Source organism: Manis pentadactyla, chromosome 5, assembly GCF_030020395.1.
Source record: "Manis pentadactyla isolate mManPen7 chromosome 5, mManPen7.hap1, whole genome shotgun sequence".
In the NCBI taxonomy this organism is placed as follows: Eukaryota; Metazoa; Chordata; class Mammalia; order Pholidota; family Manidae; genus Manis; species Manis pentadactyla.
The window spans coordinates 57,317,679-57,332,604 of NC_080023.1; the positions used below are offsets into that span (position 1 = coordinate 57,317,679).

The following is a 14,926-nucleotide window of genomic DNA, read 5'->3' on the forward strand; positions in this document are numbered from 1 at the left end:
AGAAGTTCATCTCCATATCAATGGGTAATTACCTGCTCTACAGATGGCTTAACTGTACCTGAGAGGTGAGGGGGAGGGCCCGTGTGGTTGCTGCTTGAGCAGAGAAGATGGCCTGGGACTGCAGTTTGTGAGCAATAAACAGGTTTTAAACTTCATTTCTCCCTTTCACTGATTTTGGTTTTTAGGGGTATTTTGCCCCGGGATTTCCTTTCCCCAGACTTACACACCCTTTCCCCGAAATGTGAATATGAGATTAGAAAAGGCTTTGTAAGCAACTATTCTGCTGAGAAGAAATAAAGGTTTAATACCTTTAAATAATAAAATGTGGTTTTAAGTTTTATTTTAAGGTAAAGATTCATATATAAGTTACATGTGAATAATTCAGATAAAAATTACCCCAAATTATTTGCTTTTAATAATGTACATTTAAGTAATGTAATATACAAATTTGTTGATTACTCTTTTTCTGATTAAAAAAAAGAGGCTCTATTCTAATTTTTATATCAAAGCAGAAATTTCTCAGACTTTAAATATTTCATTGTTACAAAGACTTCTGGAGTAACTGGTATAAACCTACTTATGAGACAGGACATTTTTAAGACCCATTTTGAAAAGCCATTGTTTCGTAGATAATCAATGCTTCTCTTTATCTTGAGTGACCTGTCTTAACAGTATCCAAGATGATACAATTGCTTTAGGGTAAATGGAATGCCCTTGACCTTATGCAAAGGCAGGCTGCCCCAAGACATGCCGTTTGGCATATTAATTATGTTAGAGCCAAAAAAAAGACCCAAGCGATTCAGAAAGAAGCTTTGACTTTCCTGCTAATTGCATAGTAAGAATTTAGATAGATGACCTGCTCCAGGAGGGGAGTTATCACCAGAAATAACTACAGTATAATATGAAATAGGGGCATGTCTCATTGTTTCTCTGTGGCACAGCAAACAATTATTTACCAAACATTTACACTTTCTTATTTCTGTGGATTGCTTTCCTTTCCTTTGTAGTCTCAGACCCCAGCTCCCCCTTATTTTAAGATGACATATATACCTGATTTTCCCTGATCGTCTTTGCAATCTCATGTCTATGATTCCCTGTACTTACATAATTAGACTTAGTTTATTTTTCTCCTATTAATCTGTCTTATGTCAATTTAATTCATAAAACCAGCTAGAACTTTGAAGGTTAGAGAAATATTTTTCCTCCCCAACAACCTGTCTTTAATGTTGCCTGAAACAAAAAGTTGACTATTTTGATTTTCTGTTTTGTCTTAAAAATAAATAACTTAGAATTAAAAGTAAAGAATGAAACCAGGGAATAGAAATAGATATTATAAGCAGTAATTTAAAAATTAGAGCAGGATCAGACCTGGGTATGAAGTCAAAAAGACACTCTGAAGATTTGAATGCTTAGAATTTTTCCCCTTGGATTTTGGGAAAAAAAATCATTTAATCCATTAATCTGTAATTATCATATCAACACAGTGAATAAATATAAAATTATAATTATTTTTTTTAATTTCAGAGGCAATAAATACAGCAAAAAACACCGTAAAATGAAAATCTGATTTGTTTGATTAAATATTAAAACCATCTCAACAACAAACCCATCATAACATTAAAAGGCAAATGGAATTTATGAAACCATGTCTACAAAATTAATGACTCACAAAAACTAAACATATTTATGATTGAATAAAAATATACAAAAATGTAAAAGCATTTCCCAAGAGAAAGACAAAATATATGGAATAATATAAAAGAGTAGACATGAACAACATGTATTTGGAAGATGGCTAACCTTACTTCAATAAATGAAATGAAACTCAATATTAATATGATACATTTCTTTGCCTGAAAAATAATTGGACAAAGATGTAACACCCTAAACCAGATGAAAAATATTTGATACAAACCTCCTGGACAAACAGGCACTTTCAAATATGTATTCTGCTTTTATAAATTGAAAATGATGATTTCTGAAGGGCATTTTAAAATCTGAATTGAAGATCAGAAATGTTTATACTCATTCATTCAGGAACTTCCAATTCCTCTTCTAGAAATGTATGTGGAAGACATTGCTAGGGAGTATGCAGCAGCGTTCATCATGTCACAGCCATGTACGTAATAGCAGGAAACAAACAAAAACCAAACTCTGAAAATAAATGCTCCTTTAACAACACCTACAGGAATTGTAATACTAGTAAGACGGAATACTGTAGAACCATTTTATAAAATCATGTAGAGCTATGGTTTATCTATGTATGGTCCATAGAGCTTGAAAAGAGCCCCAGGGAAGAAAAAGGACAATATTCCAACAGGAAGGCCACTATTCTAACCAAATGCACATTTACCTAATTTATGTTTTGAGCTCTGAAGAACAGGATCAATTGCTGAAGTTTTGTTAAATATTGCTAATTGCAAAATAGATGTAATATATATAATCACTCATTACATAGCTAAAAAACCTATTCTACATGTTTACCAATGATGCTCTTTGGGTCATGGGTTAATAAATTCTTTTTCTTTTTCTTTTCTCTCTTACTGATTTTTAGAGATTTTATAAATATTTAGATAGTCACTATACTCAAATCTACAGATGTTCTACAATAAGTGAAAAGTTGTGACTCAAACCCTATACCTCACTTTACAAGTTACATGTCAGAAACCTTTAAGACTGACTTCAATGTTTCATTAATCTACTTGAGTATGAAAATTTAAATAATAAAGCACAGATATACAATAAAGCAATTTGTAGGACTCTTACTGGGGCACAAAAAGTTTGTTGAGATGTATTTTTAAAAATAAAGCACAGTGCTTAGGTGTGGGGTCTCTGGAATAAAATGGCCTGGTTCAAACTCAGCTTGGCCATTTATGTACTAACCTGAAAAAGTTGTGTAATTATTGTAAGTCTTAGTTTTTCTATCTCTAAAATTGAGATAAAAATAGTATTTACTTCCTTGGATTGTCATGAGAAAACCCTTAGAAAGAGTGCTAACACAGTTCCTGAGTGACTGGCTTATTAAAAGTGCTCAACAAATGTCAGCTTGTACTACTGTTGGGTTGGCGGACTGACTCTTGAATGTCCTTCCTCTGTCCTCTCTTGAGTACTTAGAAACAGCATGCCAATTGTTGGAGCAGGGACCCAACTCCCACATCCTCTTCAGAGAGCTTCCAGGCAGAGGAAGAGGAAGATCCTGGAGATATCTGGGCCAGAAATTGGTGACCATCCTGAATTGAAACAACAGGAGGAAGTTACAACACCCAGGTAAGAGCTGGAGGGGAGGGCTGGGGCCAGGGTGAAGAGCACTGCAGAGCTTCACCTCCAGGCCCAAGGGGAGAGTGCCAGCCTGTCAGGCTTCCACCTTCCTTAGAGGAAGGCTGCTTTTCAGTTCTCAATTTCAAGTCCAAGTCCAAATCCTCTCGGTACTGCCCAGTCTTCCATTCCCTGCTGGCTGCCTCCCTTTGCCGCCACACCCATCACCACTTCCTCGCTGGGACTTCGTGCTAGCTCTGGTTCACTTCAAACCGGTAGCATCAAAGCCCCTTTCCAGCTCCACAGGGATCTCCTCGCCCTTCTTCAGTTCCTCAGCTCCTTCACTTCTGCTCATCTTTCAAAATTTCTTTCCTAACCCTTTCATATTGAGAAGAACACATCCTGTTTAGTGCTTTCAGAGTTCTTGGATTCCTCAACAACTACAGCACCTTTCAATATATATAATTTATAGATTCATTTCCCCAAAAGAACTACATTAGAGTTTTAATTTCATGCTTCCACATACTTACCATTAGCACTTCCCTCCTCTGTAAACTTCTCTCACTTCTTGACTTTCCAAATATTACCCAAATGTTAATAATCCCTTCAAATTTCTGGTCACCTCATCCCATCATATGCTGCTGGTCTTCTGGACTTCTGTTGTACTTCACTTATTAGCCATTTAGAAATTAAATCCTGAAATAACTGCTGCTGATTAAATATTTGCATGACATTTCATGTGCCTCTGTGAAATCTTTCCTACTATTCTATATCCTTCATTGCTGTAAATTTTAATCACCCTCCATGTTAAGAAACTCTCTAGCCTGCTATGTCCTGTTCCTCATTTACCTCAGTGCTCTCCTCTGAGGCACTCCAACTTCACAGCCGCCTCATGGTCTCCTTCACTGAGTCTCTAAAAGTTCAGTTATATTCCCAGGTTCCCCTTTCATCTCCTTTACTTCTAAGAAAGACAAAAGTTTGGACTTGCATCTTCCCAAATAAAACTACTCTATTTTATAACTCCTTCAAGCAGGGTAAGGCACCCTTTCTCTGCAACCACCAGCATCTGTGGGTCAGAAGAAAGGGAAGGAATACTCTACTTCCACTTCCTGAACAAACTTTATTCAGAGGCCTCCCTCCTGTAGTTTCTGTTACTGGAAAATTTGGCCCTTGTCCTCATATCACTGCTACCATCTGCTGGCCTTCAGGGTCCCTAATCCAATCCTGTTCAGAATTCTTTCCCATTCCTTCTCAAGTTCCTGGGTAATGACCACACAATGGTTCCAACTGCTGACTTTCTACAATTAAAGGATCTTCACCTCACTTCACTAGTTAGCCTCTTATTAGCAAGAGCTTTTCTTTAAAATTTTCTATTCTAAAACTTCTTTCTCTGCTGTAGTACTTAACTGTAGGCACTTCAGTACTTCCATATGAGTGCCAAACATTCTTATGAGCTACTAAATTAGCATTAACGAAGAAACGTTGTTATTGGTATTGTAGTTACCAAAATGAGGAAGGAACAGAAGTTTGTGGCTGGATGATGGTAGATTTGGGAAATTGCATATCCGACAGTTTGCAGACTTCTGTGGGAATATTGTGAAGTTTGTCTTTAGCAATGCTGTGCCATTTTTTAGTCTACCAGCTCCTTTTACTCTCATAGTATCCATGGCTTAAATGAGTTCATCTTTTATGCATGTTATGCCTTCTCCCCTTGCCATGGTTTTACTCCTCTATCACCTATCTGAAGATACAATACCTCGCATCTGCTAAGTGCTCTTGTTCAGTGGGAGAGTGAGCAGCATGCTGTGTCAGGAACAACATAGGCTCTGGTGTTGGAAAAGCTGAGCCACCACTTACTTAACTGATGCATGCCCTCATATGGAAATGAATTTACTTAACTTATGGAAAGTTTGGTTTCCTTATGTATGAGAGAAATTAAAGCCTGTTTTCCCTATATTACATTGTCTGTGAGGAGGAAATGGAATAATAATAATTGAAGAAGACTTTAAACATTATAAAGAACCATATAATTAATTAATATGAATACATTCCATTCTGCTGATCGATGATTTATTGACCTATCTGGTAAACTAAAGTCCTGATAGCTAATAATGTCTTTTAAATACATCACCATAATAACAAGAATGTTCAGTTATTATACCCAGAAAAAGCATATGAATTATGAAAGCTATGTTGTCAATTCAGAAGAAGATGTATTTCTGTTAGGCAAAAATCTCTACCCATCACATTACATGGTTTTTCAGAAAGAACTCAACAGGTAGGATTGTTAAATTTAGCCCAGTTTTTCCAGATCTCTTAAGCAGGTAAAAGCCTCGGTGGTAACGTGAGTGAATTTGGGTTGGCGGTAAGAGGAGATAGTAGTGCTGTTATTATATAGGCATATACACTGTTACAAGCATTTTCAACATCTTTGTTTCTGCTATATATATTACATGATTTTACAATTTTTACATGCTTTTTAAAGGCAGGATTTCAGGACACCCCTCAGACTACTGAATCTGAATCCCAATTTTGACATCACATGATGTCACATGAGCATCACAAACAAATCACCTAAATACTATACTTACAGTAGCCCTAATACTCATCTTACTACTAGCAATCAGTCTGGCCTACGAATGAACACAAAAAGGCCTAGAATGAACCGAATATGAAGCTAGTTTATACAAAATAAATGATTTCGACTCATTAGATTATGGCCTACTCATAGCTATCAAATGTCTCTAATGTACATTAACACAATATTGGCGTTCACCGTCTCCCTAGTAGGAATACTAATATATCGATCACACTTAATATCCTCACTATTATGCCTAGAAGGCATAATACTATCTCTATTCATAATAATCACTATCACAATTCTAAGCAACCACTTTACGCTAGCTAACATAGTACCCATCATCCTCCTCGTACTAGCAGCGTGTGAAGCTGCCCTGGGTCTCTCTTTGCTAGTGCTCATGTCTAACACATACGGCACAGACTACGTACAAAATCTAAACCTACTCCAATGCTAAAATTAATTATTCCCACAACCATACTAGTCCCCCTGACATGGCTATCAAACAAAAACATAGTATGAATTAACGCCACATTATACAGCATATTAATCAGTTTAACATCCCTAAGCACCATAGGCCAACATGACCACAACAGCATAAACTTCTCAACTACCTTCTTTTCAGACCCCCTATCAGCACCCTTAGTCGTGCTAACAACATGACTTCTCCCCTTAATACTAAAAGCTAGCCAGACTCACCTCTCCAACGAACCTTTAAACTGAAAAAAATTATACATTACCATATTAATTACCCTTCAAGTACTACTACTTATAACATTTACCTCCTCTGAATTCATTATATTTTACATCTTATTTGAGGCAACACTCGTACCAACCCTAATCATCATCACACGATGAGGAAACCAAGCAGAATGTTTAAATGCAGGATTCTATTTTCTCTTCTACACAATAGTAGGTTCACTCCCCCTTTTAGTAGTGCTTATATATACCCAAAACATAACAGGAACTCTTAATATATTAATGTTACAATATTGAGCAAAACCTATAAATGACTCTTGATGGAACATACTTATTTGATTAGCATTCATAATAGCATTCATAGTAAAAATACCCCTATATGGCCTACACCTCTGACTACCAAAAGCCCACGTAGAAGCTCCTATTGCCGGTTCCACAGTACATGCAGCCGTACTACATAAGCTAGGTGGATACAGCATATTACGTATCACTGTTATACTCAAACCAGTAACAACATTCATAGCATATCCCTTCCTAATACTATCCTTGTGAGGGATAATCATAACAAGCTCTTTCTGTCTTCGCCAAACTGATTTAAAGTCACTAATTGTCTACTCCTCTGTAAGCCACATAGCACTTGTAATCATTGTAATCCTAATCCAAACCCCATGAAGTTATATAGGAGCCACCACTGTCATGATCGCCCATGGTCTAACATCATCCATACTATTCTGTCTAGCAAACACAAACTATGAACGAATTCACAGCCTAACTATAATATTAGCACAAGGACTACAAACCCTTTTACCCATAATAGCTGCTTGATGACTCTTAGCAAGCTTACCTAACCTAGCCCTACTGCCTAGCATTAACTTAATCGGATAGCTGTTCGTAGTAATATCAACATTCTCATGATCTAGCATTACCATTATTCTTACTGGAATGAATGTCATCATCACAGCTATCTACTCCCTATATATACTAATATCTACTCAACAAAGCAAATAAACACATCATATCAATAACATCAATCCCTCCTTTACCTGAGAAAACACCCTAATAGCTCTGCACATACTACCCCTCCTAATACTATCAATTAATCCCAAAATCATCCTAGGGTACCTTTACTGTAAATATAGTTTAATAAAACATGAGATTGTGAATCTGATAATAGAAGACTGACTTCTTATTTACCAAAAAAGTATGCAAGAACTGCTAATTCCTGCCCCATATATAAAAATATGGCTTTTTAAAACTTTTAGAGGATGACAGATATCCGTTGGTCTTTGGAATCAAAAATTTGGTGCAATTCCAAGTAAAAGTAATCAATACTTTAACATGTTCTTCACTTATAACACTAACGGTACTAGCTATACCAATTGTAATCACTCCCACAAACATCTACACAAGCAAGAACTACCCCTCCCATGTAAAAAACATAATTGCACAAGCCTTTATCATCAGCATAATCCCTGCAATAATATTTATCTACTCAAATGAAGAAGCAGTTATCTTTAACTGACATTGAGTAACAATCCAAACAATAAAAATAACAATAAGCTTCAAACTAGACTACTTCTCTATAATATTCATACCAGTAGCCCTATTTGTCACATGGTCTATCATAGAATTCTCCCTATGATATATAAAATCAGACCCCCATATCAATTGATTCTTCAAATACCTACTAATTTTCCTATTCACAATAATAATTCTAGTATCAGCCAACAACATATTTCAACTCTTTATTGGATGAGAAGGTATAGGCATTATATCCTTTCTCCTAATTGGCTGATGACTTGCATGAACAGATGCAAATACAGCAGCTATACAGGCTATTCTGTATAATCGCATTGGAGATATTGGATTCCTTGTATCAATAGCATGGTTTCTTATAAACCTGAACTCATGAGATCTTCAACAGATTTTTATACGAAATCCCGAAAACACAAACATCCCTCTAATGGGCCTATTATTAGCAGCAACTGGAAAATCCTCACAATTTGGACTATACCCTTGACTCCCCTCCGCTGTAGAAGGGCCAACACCAGTATCAGCCCCACTTCACAATAGTAGTTGCAGGAGTGTTTTTACTAATCCGATTTCACCCCCTAATAGAAAACAACAAAACAATTCAAACGGCAACTCTATGCCTAGGAGCCATTACAACCCTATTCACAGCTATCTGTGCTCTTACCCAAAACGATATCAAAAAGATTGTAGCCTTCTCGACCTCAAGCCAACTTGGTCTTATAAAAGTTACCATCGGCATCAACCAGCCTCACTTAGCCTTCATGCACATCTGCACCCACGCCTTCTTCAAAGCCATACTCTTCATGTGCTCTGGGTCAATTATTCACAGCCTAAATGACGAGCAAGATAATCGTAAAATAGGAGGACTATTCCACACTCTTCCCACCACCACCTCTGCCCTCATCATCGGCAGCCTCGCTCTAACAGGCACCCCCTTTCTAACAGGCTTCTACTCTAAAGACCTGATTATCGAAACTGCCAACATATCCTACACAAATGCCTGAGCCCTATTTATTATACTTCTAGCCACCTCTCTTACAGCTGCCTACAGCACACGAATCATCTTCTTTGCACTCCTAGGACAACCCCGATTTACTACCCTAGCCAACATTAATGAAAATGACCCTTCATTAATAAACCCAATCAAACGCTTAATACTAGGAAGCACCTTCGCTGGGTTCCTACTGTCCAATATCCCCTCAACACCTACACCCCAAATAACCATACCACACTATTTAAAATATACAGCCCTAACAGTCACAATCCTGGGCTTCATGCTGGCCCTAGAACTATGCAACTTATCCCTAAACCTATGCCACAAAAACCCCTCAAATACCTTTAAATTCTCGAACCTACTAGGCTATTTTCCCACAATCATCCACTGCTCTTGACCCCTATGGATACTAACAATAAGCCAAAAACTAGCATCCCTTATTCTAGACCTAATCTGACTAGAAAGCATTTTACCAAAATCAATCTCATATTTCCACATAAAAGCCTCTCTAATAACATCTAATCAAAAAAGGCCTAATTAAACTCTACTTCCTATCATTTACAACAACAATCACCCTAGCCCTCCTCTTATCCTATTACCCCGGGTAATTTCCATAACAATAACAACACAAATCAACAAGGACCACCCGGTTACAACCACAAACCAAACACCATAACTATAAAGAGCAGCAACACCTGCAATTTCCTCACTAAAAAACTCAGAACCTCCAATATCATATGTTATCCAATCACCCTGATTACTAAAATCAAAAACAACACTCAACCCATCACCCTTTAACATATAAAGCCCTAAAACGAACTCTATCACTACACCAACAATAAAAGCGCCAAACACAACCACATTCGACACCCAAACCTCAGGGTACTCTTCAATAGCCATAGCCGCTGTATAACCAAAAACAGCCAACATCTCCCCAAGATAAATCAAGAAAACCATCAAACCAAAAAAGACCCACCCAAATTAACTACAATTCTACAACCAACCCCACCAGCCACAACCAGACTAAAACCTCCATAAATTGGAGAAGGTTTTGAAGAAAACCCTAAAAAACTGATCACAAAAATAATATTCAAAGTAAACACAATATATGTCATTATTCCCACATGGACTCAAACCATGACCTATGACATGAAAAATCATCGCTGTAATTAAACTATGAGAACCTAATGACAAACATCCGAAAAACACACCCCCTACTCAAAATCATTAATGACTCTTTCATTGACCTACCCACTCCCTCTAACATCTCAGCATGGTGAAACTTTGGATCCCTACTAGGGATCTGTCTAATCCTACAAATTCTCACAGGCTTGTTCTTAGCCATACACTATACAGCAGACACATCTACTGCATTCTCATCAGTCACTCACATCTGCCGAGATGTTAACTACGGATGAATTATCCGATATATACATGCTAATGGAGCATCCATATTCTTCATTTGCCTGTTTATACGCATTGGATGAGGCATCTACTATGGATCATTTGCCTACAAGGAAATATGAAACATCGGTATCTTGCTCCTATTCGCGGTTATAGCAACAACCTTCATGGGCTATGTCCTGCCATGAGGACAGATATCCTTTTGAGGAGCCACAATAATCACAAATCTTTTGTCCACAATTCCTTATATCGGGTCTAGCATAGTAGAATGAATCTGAGAGGGGTTCTCAGTAGACAAAGCAACCCTTACTTGATTCTTTGCCTTCCACTTCATCCTCCCTTTTGTAGTCCTTGGCCTATCACTAGTACACCTATTATTTCTACACGAAACTGGGTCCAACAACCCAATGAGAATCGTATCCGACTCAGATAAAATCCCATTCCACCCATACTATACAACCAAAGATATCTTAGGCCTTTTTATCATAATCATAGCATTAATGACCCTGGCCTTATTCTTCCCCAACCTACTAGGAGACCCAGACAACTATATACCAGCAAACCCCCTAAACATACCACCGCATATTAAACCAGAGTGATACTTCCTATTCGCATACGCAATTCTATGCTCAATCCCCAATAAACTAGGAGTGTTAGCATTAATTCTATCTATCCTCGTACTAGCACTTATCCCACTACTACATACATCAAAACAACGAACTATAATATTCCAACCCCTAAGTCAAACTATCTTCTGACTTCTAGTAGCTGACCTCTTAGTCCTAACTTGAATCGGAGGACAACCTGTAGAACACCCTTTCATTTTAATCGGACAAGTAGCCTCCATTCTCTACTTCACACTAATTCTAGCAGCAATGCCAATCGCAGGTATCATCGAAAATAAACTCATAAAATGAAGAGTCTTTGTAGTATACCTTAATACCCTGATCTTGTAAACCAGCAAAGGAACTAACCCTCCCCAAGACTCAAGAAGAAGACAATAGCCCTATCATCAGCACCCAAAGCTGAAATTCTTCATAAACTACTTCCTGTAGTATAATTAAAGTCCGACAAACATTATATAGTATATGCTATGTATAATCGTGGTTTGCCCCATGCATATAAGCAGGTACATCATATTATTATAGTACATAGGACATATGATGTTTAATCATGCATTAATGATTTAGCTCATGCATATAAGCAGATATAGTATCCTTAGAGAACATAGTACATACTGTTATTGATCGGACATAGTACATTAAGTCAAATCATTTCCAGTCAACATGCGTATCCCTACCACTGAAGGCCGCCTAATCACCATGCTGCGTGAAATCACCAACCTGCCCACAATCGTGTCCTTCTTCTCGCTCCGGGCCCATTGAGATTGGGGGTAGCTATGTTGAAACTATATCTGGCATCTGGTTCTTACTTCAGGGTCATGCCACTCTAACCGCTCACTCGTTCCTCTTAAATAAGACATCTTGATGGATTCATGACTAATCAGCCCATGCCTAACATAACTGTGCTGTCAAGCCTTTGGTATCTTTTAATTTTTGGGGTGCGAGGTTCAACTGGGTCACCGACCTTCAAGCAGGTGGATAACTTGTAGATAGACATTCATTGAATATTATTGGTCATACATATTAACCTTTAGGTGTTATTCAGTCAATGGTTACAGGACATAGAGAATTTTACAACAGCATTTTGAGTTGAGCCTATAGGAATCAAAGACCACAATCACAGATGTCAACAAATACCAAAGTAATTAATTTAAATTTATAATTTTAGGTTTGATATATCAAACCCCCCCTTAACCCCCAAAACCCTTATGTACTAAACATCTTGTCAAACCCTAAAAGCAAGGATACATACACAAAGGTACTATAAGCACAAAGTATTACATAAGCATGTAGACCTGTACAACTACCAACGCAGCTTTCTGCCTACCCGTAAAATACTTAGATGCTTGGACATATATGGCTGGAAAGCCACATGGTGGCTATATCGTAATTTCTGTTAGCCACAAATAAAAACAATATACTATAAATACAAATATCAATTAATTCTTATAAGTGCCTGTAGCACAAACTACTTGCCCCCTATGTATTATGAAATTAAATTTAATGTAGCTTAAAATCAAAGCAAAGCATTGAAAATGCTTAGATGAGTTTACAAACTCCATAAACACATAGGTTTGGTCCCAGCCTTTTTATTAATTTTCAATAGAATTACACATGCAAGTGTCTGCGCCCCAGTGAAAATGCCTTGCTAAGCCACACCCCCACAGGAAACAGCAGTGATAAAAATTAGGCCATAAATGAAAGTTCGACTTAGCCATATTTTATTGGGTTGGTAAATTTCGTGCCAGCCACCGCGGTCATACCATTAACCCTAGTTAATAAGAAATCAGCGTAAAACGTGCTAAGATGAACTCAATCCAAATAAAGTTAAGCCTTAACCAAGCTGTAGAAAGCCATGGTTATTGTAAAAATAGATTACGAAGGCAACTAATCACAATCGACACATGATAGCTAAGGCCCAAACTGGGATTAGATACCCCACTATGCTTAGCCCTAAACTTAAATAATTCGTCAAACAAAATTATTCGCCAGAGCACTACTAGCAATAGCCTAAAACTCAAAGGATTTGGCGGTACTTTATACTCCTCTAGAGGAGCCTGTTCTATAATAGATAAACCCCGATAAACCTCACCAATTCTTGCTAATACAGCCTATATACCGCCATCTTCAGCAAACCCTATAAAGGAAATATAGTAAGCAAGATTATAAAAATATAAATATGTTAAGTCAGGGTGTAGCCTATGAGTTGGAAAGAAATGGACTACATTTTCTAAAATAGAATACAAACAAACACCCTCATGAAAATGAGGGCCAAAGGAGGATTCAGTAGTAAACTGAGAATAGAAAGCTCAGCTGAACTCGGCCCTAAAGCATGCACACACCACCCATTACTCTTTTCAAATCCTTAAATATAGCTAAACATATTAGATAAATACTAAAGCATGAGAAGAGACAAGTCGTAACAAGGTAAGCATACTGGAAAGTGTGCTTGGATAATCAAAGTGTAGCTTAAATAAAGCATCTGGCCTACACCCAGAAGATCTCAGTAATATGTTCACTTTGAACAAACTCTAGCCCAACCAACACTTAACATAAAACTAAATAAAAATACATAAACTAAAGCATTTACTAGATTAAAGTATAGGCGATAGAAATTATATAGTGGCGCCATAGAAAAAGTACCATAAGGGAAAGATCAAAGATGCATTTACAGTACAAAAAAGCAAAGATTACCCCTTATACCTTTTGCATAATGAACTAACTAGAAATACTCCAACAAAGAGAACTTAAGCCGGAAACCCCAAAACCAGATGAGCTACCTACGAGCAGTTTAAAGAACCCACTCATCTATGTGACAAAATAGTGAGAAGACTTGTAAGTAGAGGTGAAAAGTCTAACGAGCCTGGTGATAGCTGGTTGTCCAAAAAATGAATTTAAGTTCAACTTGAAATATACCTAAAAGCCTAAAAACTATAATGTAACTTTCAAGTATGTCTAAAAAGGTACAGCTTTTTAGAAACAGAATTAAATCTTAATTAGAGACTAAATAGTACAATAACCATAGTTGGCCTAAAAGCAGCCATCAATTAAGAAAGCGTCAAAGCTCAACTATAAAACATAACTAATACCACAAATCAAAATTAACTCCTAAACTAATATTGGACTAATTTATTAACAAATAGAAGAAATACTGTTAATATGAGTAACAAGAAATAAATCTCCTTGCACAAGCTTATATCAGAATGGATAATCCACTGATAATTAACAACAAAACAAACTAAATCTAAAAATAAAACTTTGTTAAACAAACTGTTAACCCAACACAGATGTGCATATTCTAAAGGAAAGGTTAAAACAAATGAAAGGAACTTGGCAAACACAAGCCCTGCCTGTTTATCAAAAACATCACCTCTAGCATAACCAGTATTAGAGGCACTGCCTGCCCAGTGACTCACGTTAAACGGCCGCAGTATCCTGACCATGCAAAGGTAGCATAATCACTTGTTCTCTAAATAAGGACTAGTATGAACAGCTAGATGAGGGCTTTACTGTCTCTCATCTGTAACCAGTGAAATTGACCTCCCCGTGAAGAGGCGGGGATAATATAATAAGACGAGAAGACCCTATGGAGCTTTAATTAACCAGCTTAAAGTTAACTCAGTACCACTCTAAAAGAGATAAAAATTAATAACCTAAACTGTCAATTTTGGTTAGGGTGACCTCGGAGCAAAAAACAACCTACAAGCGGTCAAATCCAGACTGACAAGTCCAGATAATCAGTTCATTGATCCAATAGCTTTATCAATGGAACAAGTTACCCTAGGGATAACAGCGCAATCCTATTCAAGAGTCCATACCGACAATAGGGTTTACGACCTC

General features: G+C 37.1%; 1 pseudogene; it reads left to right on the forward strand.

Moving 5' to 3' along the window:
• Window positions 1-3,121: 3,121 nt before the first annotated feature.
• LOC130683958 (NADH-ubiquinone oxidoreductase chain 5-like) lies at window positions 3,122-9,597 on the forward strand (annotated as a pseudogene).
• The last annotated feature ends 5,329 nt before the right edge of the window (window positions 9,598-14,926 follow it).